An 8,906-nucleotide genomic window follows, 5' to 3' on the forward strand; every position below is an offset into this window, starting at 1 on the left:
GTGTGTCTACTAAATTATTTAATAACATGTGCTTGGATAGAAATAACTTATAATATCTTTAAAAAATAATATATAGAAAACTATTGCTTAAGGGCCTGAAAGGCTGAAAGTTGATGCAAGAAAATCACTCCGGTAATCTAGCTTCTTAAAAGTTGCTTAAGCGACTAATGGTGTGCCTAATTATATTGCTTCTTAATTTGGGTGTGTCAGAGCACATGCCACATGGCTTCTTAGTCCACACCATCAATTTTGATAAGAATTTCTTCCTCAAGTGAGAAAAATATCGAGAGAATTAAATCCCTATTGAACTTATATTTCTAGGGGTGTACGGGGATCGAATCGGATTGGGAATTCGATCCGATCCATATAATTTCCATCGGATCGGATCGGATATATATGATATCCGCGTTTTTTAGTATAAGATTCAATCCGATCCGATCTGCATATTTGCGGATCGGATATCGGGTATATCCGCATAATTTAACATTCTCTTTTTAATCATATTTCTATGTAAAAGAAATTCAATAAAAATATTTCTTTCACACTTTTAAACCTATTTATTCCTAAAATATTTTTAATCAATTTTTTTCTAAATAATAAAAATAAAATAAAACAATATATAAATAATAACTACTAACTAAAATATACAAACAAGTAAATATAATACCAAACATATATATTTATTTATTTTTTAATTATTATTGTGCAGATCTGCGGATTCGCGGATCAGATACGTAGATGTAGAGCAGATAGCCGCGATCCGATCCGCAATCCACAATTTTCAAATTGGATGCGGATATTTACCGCTATATTGAACTATCAAAAAAAAAACTTTGATGCGCCTTCATCTGGCTACAATGATTTTTTCAGAAACATTGATGATTGTGGGAGCATGAAGATGGATCCTTGTTAAGCCCATTGCTTTGTTACTTCGGGTTGTATGCTCGAGTTTGTTAAGATCATATAAATAGAATTCGGAATTCCACTTAGGACTCACCGGCATCATTTTTATCTTTTATTTCTTGGCTTTTACTACATACCTTTTTTTTGGTCCAATTATGGGAAAATATTAGATGCTTTTGAAGGTTGAAACACATCTAAACACCATTTTCAATTTTTCATAACACATTATTAGAGGCACCCATTTTCAGCTCTAAGGACTTGATTTCCTCAGAAATTATTGGATACAAGCAGGACGTAGATTATGATCTTATGGAAGCTGTCACCATACACGTTGTTTCTAATCTCTAACATTAATTTACAAATGTTTTTACAAATTGGGGTTGATTCTGATCTCAACAACTCTAATACAACTAGACTGAATTCATTGAAAATAAAAGAGATACTCTCTTTCAAACAAAAAGATTTACAAGATAACCATAGCTTGTTTCAAGCCGACAATCTTCGTGGGATCGACCCTTACTCACGTAAGGTATTACTTGGACGACCCAGTGCACTTGCTGGTTAGTTGTGCGGAGTTGCATAGGTGTGATTGCAATTCCGTGTACTAGTATACTATGTGGATGATGAAGTAGATAAAGAATGGAGTGTAGTGGTTCATGTCAAGCCACGAGACTTGTATGACATGGGAGAAGAGAATGAAGTAGCTGAAGTTGGTTTTTCTCTACAACCAGGGTTGAACTTCTCAGCGGCAGGTGACATTAGAGACTTGCAGTTGACCAGGAATGATGATATAGAAGACCCCGCAGATAATGCAGATGAAAATACCGACGAGGTTGCATAACAGAACTAGGGTTAAAGTCAACGATTGTTAACAGTGATCTTTTTATGATTAATGTGTGGCTTAATGTTCATGGCGTATGTAGATTGATAGTTATATCACGATTGGTATTTTCAAAATTCAATTAAATCTTGACTGAATAGTGTGTTTTAATAAATAAAAGTAGTATCCCAATTCTTGTTATGATTTTGTTAGAAATAGTTAGCTTACAATGAAGTATTAATTTTGTTATTATCGTATTGTGCAAACTATTAGATATAATCAATGCTAATGTTGTTATCACTACTAAATATTACTGCACATAAAATGATAGCATAACAGGGCAAATGAAAATGAAGGACTTTTCATCATGCTGTGCAAGCACAACATTCGCTAAAGAGATGGCTATGGCCTCACCATTCTCTTTATTGGAACATGCAATTTCTGTTTCTAGAGAGATATGGTTTCACAAAATGAATGTGTGGTGTTGGTTGGAGGCTATTTTAGGACGCTCTTGTTTCAATGAATACTTGGAAATGGCTAACGAATCTATCATGCAGGTTTGTTCATCAAGCATACCCTATTAAACTTGTCTTAAACTATATTTGATCAATACATATGTTAAGTTGAAATATAATAACAAACTCGCCGCGTTAATATTTGCAATGTCAACATTCATATTTATAGGAACTTTATGAATGTGGATCAATGTACGAGAAGAAATTTGGATATGTTTTTGTGATATGTGCATCTGGAAAGAGTTCTGAAGACATACTTGCTGAACTGAAGGTAAAAAAAATATATTATATACAAAGTTCTGAAAAAAGACACAGTGTTGACCGAAAAAGATAATGAACTATGAATTTTATTATATAGATGCGCTTTACAAACAAGCATGCAGTTGAGTTGGATATTGCATCACAAGAGGAAATGAAATTTATAGAATTGCAAATTACACAGCTTTTTTTCCAAATAATCTGCCCAAACTATCAACAACGGAGATGATAATCGTTGTTTATTGTTGTTTAGTTTTGAACCCTGTGTTAGAAAATTACACGTACTTTTTTTTCCCTAAAGTACTATCTAATGACTTGGAAGTTGTTGGCATCTTCTGATTATACTAATATTTTTGTATGTGGATTCATATTTTCAGTTCTAGCTTAATATTCAGGCGAAATAGTTAACGACACTCTAGATGGGACAGAGATTGATTCAGTAGACAATTTAGACGACATCTCCTCCACTAGCATTGATATGTCCAAGCAGTTTGACCTGAATAAGGTGTCGGAAGAAGACAATAGAACTTTAGATGACCAACAAGTAGAAGATGACGTACATGTTGCAAAATAGCGCTTCAATCTGAACAAAAAACCATGGTTTGGAGATGACCTATCAGATCCTGTGTCACGTGAAGCCAGTAGATTCCTGACAGAATATTTCTGGCCAGGTCAATATGATGTTGACGAGAAAAATTGACCTTTTATTTAAACAAATTATATTGTGTCCCTTAATTTAATGGTCTGGATTGCAGTATTATCTATTTCACTACTTTAACAATTAATTGATTTATGGTTAGTAAGGTATAAGTTCAAAGAAGCCTATTATAAACATATGCTCAATTGAAATTAGCATTAATTTATACATATTTTACGTATTTATTTTAGATTTATGCTTGAATACAAACATAGAAGTTCTTATACTAAATGAAAAAGTCTCATTTTCAAGATTGTTCACCTCATTAAATATATTCTTAAATTAATTATTTTTTAAGGTAAAACGAGTGATACGGTTTAGGTAACAATAACTCAAACGTATTTGTCAAAATAAACTTATTAGAATATATCAAAAATTAAAATATAGGCAAACTCAATTTAATTACTAATGGAAAACTCTAATTTTATGAAAGACAACATTTTTCTATTACAATGGTGAAGAAACTAGTGAGAAATTAAGTAGTTTGTACTCTGTTAGTCTTTAAAAAGATATAACGTCCGAATATCGAAGTTAACGGAAATGGTAAAGATGGCGGCGGTTGGATTGAAACTACCGCTAAAAAGTAAACATTGAATCAGCTTTCCTTCCACCAATTATGTTTATTTAGCGGCGGTTAAACCATACTGCCGCTAAAAGGCAAACGACTACTAATGCCCCGCATAGCCGCCGCTAGTTTCAGTTTTGCAGCGGTTTTATACAACCGCCGCGCCATCTACCGCGTTTGTTGTAGTGATTGTGCGGATCTGCAGGTCTGCGGATCGGATACGCAGATACAGAGCTAATATCCGCGATCCGATCCGATCAGACTGCGGATCGGATCCTATCCGCAATTTTTGGATCAGATACGGATATTTACCGCAGATTTGTCGATACAATCCGATCCATGAATACCCCTATATATCTCCATGCATTATCAAATATACCAAGCCCAGCTGTACTTCCCATTCTAACTTCCAATTGTTTCCATTCATTTTTCTTTTTCTAGTGTTGTTTAAAAAACTATATATTTCTTTTAAATTATTCATTAAAATATATTATTAAATCTACGGGTTAGATTTGTGTATCCGTAAAATTCTGTAATAAAATCTAAAATTCAAATTTTTTATTTTCATATTAAACTTAACATTTATATTCTTCAATTATTATATTTATTTTGATATTTGAATATATGTACGTGGATGCTTTTTTTTCTTTTTTTTCTTCATTCATTATGTTCTTATTCATCTTCTTCTGTGTGTTTCTTTTTTTAATGTCGTTGTCATTATCATTGCCACTACCAACGTCATCATCATTGTCATCGTCACCGTCTTTTTGTTGTTGTTGTTTAAATTCTTCTCATCCTTCTTTATTTTCATGGTCATCATCATCGTCTTCTTCTTCTTTTTGCTATTGGTCTTTCTTTTTCTTCATCTTCTTCCTCCCCATTCGTTATCTTTTTATTCTTCTTCTTCTACGTGTTTCTTTTTTCAACGTTGTTGCCGTCGTCGACATTGCCACCACTACTATCTTCTTCTTCTTATTGTTGTTGTTGTTTAATTTCTTCTCCTCCTTCTTTTTACTCCTAATCCTTCTTTATTATTATCACCATCATTATCGTCCTCTTCATCAACACCTTCTGTTATATATGTTTAGAAAATTAGAGTACAAAAATTTTGATATACAATACAAGAATTTCAGTCACTACAAAAAAAATTAGTTTTAGCAACAAATTTTTAGCGGCAATAATATAATAGCCACTATTTCTCTTGTTTAAGCTATGTTATTGTGGCAATTATATAATTACTTTTATTATTATTATTATTATTATTATTATTATTATTATTATTATTTTTTATACTTTTAATCATATTCTCTCTAAATCAATAGTGGCCATTATCAATATTGCCATTAATTTTTTATTATATTTTTTTGTCTCATCTTCTTAATTCAGTTGACTTAGAAACTGTGTCCCAAGTAACCGAACGAGAGAAACTCCTCAACCTCTTTCCTCTGTCGCCGACCACCACCGTAGGCCTTACCATTGCCGACGACCGTCCATCATCCTTCAATCAATCACACTCATTCAAATTGATCATTCTTCGTATTTTCATCTTCCCTACCTCAGATCCGCATCGCTAATCTTGTTCGTTCGTGTCTCGGATCTCCATTGCTAGGTTTGATTCCTATCACCAAGGAAGAAACGAAAATATGGTGGAACCTACAGCACCTTAATCTTCTAAACCATCGTTAATGGTGGCAGGAAAGTCCGACGCGGAGGTTTGGGGAGGTTATTGATCAGATTCTCACTTCTGCCACATGCACTGTCGCTAATCTCACGGTCTTGCGTGCTCATACAATCTTCAGATCTCGATTTCGGTCTCAATGTCACTTTAACCGCTTTGATTGTTTTTTGTTTAGGTTTTCATCTTCAATTTCTATGATTATGAGATCTCTAATTTTGATTTCTACGGAACGGAGTAACTTAATTTTTGTTCATATTTTTGCAGGTGTGGCATTTTCGACGATTGTTGCTGGAGTTGCTGAAAGTTGAATTGCATGACGAATTGGAATTTGTTGAGCGTATAGCCGCCAATAACTCCAAAAAGTATCAGATATGGTGAGTTTAAGCTTCTACTCTCTAATTTTCCATTTGCACTTGGGATGCTTGCATAAATGTGTATGTGCTCCATGAGCATAAACAAAATCAAATTCTTCTAGGGTTCTGATAAAATCCTCAATCCTCAATCATCATTGTGTATTGAATTAGTTTCTAGTAAACTCTGTGATCCATGAAGATGGATTTAAGATCCGATTACAAGGTAATATTTCAGTTCAATTTCAATTGTGTTTGTATTTATAACAAAAAAAAAAGAAAGAAGAAAAAAATATATAGTTTTTGAAAAGGTATATCTTTGCTTTTTTTTTTATAGTCGGTTAGCTCTGAGTTTATAGTGAATTTGTGCTTGTTTAGAAATTAATTAGTTGTTTAATTTGATTAATTTGAATTGCTACAGCGGGTTGTTGGGCTTGTTTTCAGCAACATTCTTCAGATACAGATAGGTAAACTAGTTCTTAAATGTTACTAACGTAATAAATGTAATTGCAATTGGAAGTCTTCTCCAAGTGTAGTAAGTTCCTATCCTTTTCTTTTTTCTGTTTTCATATGTTATAAACTTATAAAGTAATGGGACCTAAAGAATGTTGAGTGTTCTTGCTTTGCTATACAAGATGTTGGGACCACAGGAATATTTACTAGATTTCTGGTTGAACAGGTTTGGCATATTTTCACTTGTTCCTTGAGCGATCTGTAATTCACAGGGATATGAAATTTCACAGCATGTGTGCTAAGGTTGCAGATTTTGGTTTTTCAAAATATGCTCCACAGGAAGGAGACAGTGATGTTTCACTTGAAGTAAAAGGAACTGCAGGATATCTTGACCCTGAGTAAGTGCACTTCTAGAATTTTGCCTTAATTTATTATAATGATCTCTTAGTAACTTTGGGAGCAAAATATTTATTTCTGTAGCATTCTGTGTTTTCACGGATCGTATCAGGCGTGAAAATTGTTGTAATCTAGTTGTTAGGAGTTTTTCTTTAAATATGGAGAACTAGTTATTAAACTTAATCTGGTGGTTCACCCAAAATGTGATAAGAATATGTGATGCACAATTTTTGCACTACATACAAGCAAGAGTCTGTAGAAAATATTTTATTTCTTTATTTTTTTAATAGATTATCATGTTCAAATAAGTATAGATTTCAGAATGACTAGAGCTTTCTTTTCCAAATTTTAACACAACTATAAATCTCAATAATTCAAGGATAAAATGTCCGATAATAAAAGTAGAAACAGCCTTCCATTCCACCATCTAACCTGTAAACTCTTTAATTATTATAACATGAAAGAGTAAATCACGTATATAGAATAATTTTCTTTTAACATTACATGTTTGTTCAAAATGATTATATTTTATAGATTACATATCTGTCTTCTTTAACAAGCATGTCTCTTGAAGTTGAAAACGTGGGAAAATTATCAAACTATTCTAAAACTTAGACACAAATACACAATATATAGCATTTAGGAGACATATGATTGGCAGAATATTTGTATATTTTTTTTATGTAAAATTCCTAGAGTAAAATTCTTAGGATATGAAAATATTCCGCGAGCCACACAATCTCACATAACATATACTAAAAATTAAAAAGAAAAAAAGATGGCAATGATTTCACAATATCTATATATATGTTCTAGCTTTTCATGTATGGGCATGCACTTGGGCAGTTACATTTGAAGATCTATGCTGGTATTACACAACCCATCAATTATTTGCAAAGAGTGATGTCTTTAGCTTTAGTGTGGTTCTTCTTAAAATTGTGAGTGGCTGGGAGCCTCTCAATATCCACAGACCGCAAAATGAGTGGAGTTTGGTTGAATGGGTACGGAACAACTCCAAAAGCATGAGACTAGTTTCACCTTGTTGCACCTACAAATGCATTCTATTTTTGCTTATACTTTTTCAATTATGTTATTTTCTAATCATAGAACTTCGTGTGCAGGCTAAACCGTTTCTGTGATCTCCAAATTATTACTTATTTTATTTTGACTAGTTTCTGGATCTCACATTGCTCCAAGAATTTACAAGAATTGATGTTGATGGCAGATGTTTGTAGGCATTATAGATGATGGGTTGCCGAGAAACTAGGGCCTGATGCTAGAAACATTGAACTTCAATTCATCAAGAAGGTACTTTCTATTGACGCCAAGCACTATCATGTATGGTCTCGTTGCCAGGTTTTGCGCCCTTTTCCCTCATTCTGTCAACTGTGTTAATTTGAGAACTATATTTACTGTAATTCACTACTTAAATGTAAAATGAAAATTTAGTTTATGTTTGTTTTGTGTGGACAGTGAGTTCTCTAGGCACTATTAATTGCCTTTGAGTTCAATGGAGGTAATGCTGAAAAAAAAATGTTGAATTTTTCTCACTATGCAATACAACAAAACTAATTAAAAAATGTTTTATTTCAAATCAAGCTTTTTGCCATCAGAGGCTAAGGATGGAAATGGCAAGAGAATGTTGCATGAAAGGCTTAGGAGGATTACTCAATGGTGCCAACTTCTTTCAAGTCGAGTCACTTTTAAATCCTTCCGGGAATTCAAACCATATGCAAGATAACATGCTAAATACTAACATTTTTGTTGTTCTGTTTTGGTTGTGTTAGTGTGTTCTTGTCAAGTGTTACATAGAAATTATGTTTTTGTTTCTGTCTCCAATATGTACTACTTTCATGCATTGGGTAAAAATACTCATTTACTAGAAAGGGCAGAGCAAGTTTTCTAAAAACTCATTTACTACACTATATAAATCTCATATATCACTCAGTGACATAAAAATATATCAATTTAATATACGAGATAAAATAAATAGAAATAACGTAGCTTGATTAGTGATTACTAAATTAAATATCTTGGTGTGAAGAAGCTCCTCAATCATTTGATCAATGTGATCTTCTTCAAGTGGCTTGAACTGTAGACCAATTTTATCCATAACCTTAACTTTTTTGACAACCCAATTTGGCTCTGAATCTTGTTTCACCTCTTTCTCATCATGTGTTCTCTTTTTTATGATAATTGAATCACCCTTTTCACTAATTTGCACTTTGGAGTAGTTACTATTATTGTTATTATTATTATTATTATTATTAT

The sequence above is a fragment of the Arachis ipaensis genome, chromosome B05, assembly GCF_000816755.2.
Source record: "Arachis ipaensis cultivar K30076 chromosome B05, Araip1.1, whole genome shotgun sequence".
NCBI lineage: Eukaryota > Viridiplantae > Streptophyta > Magnoliopsida > Fabales > Fabaceae > Arachis > Arachis ipaensis.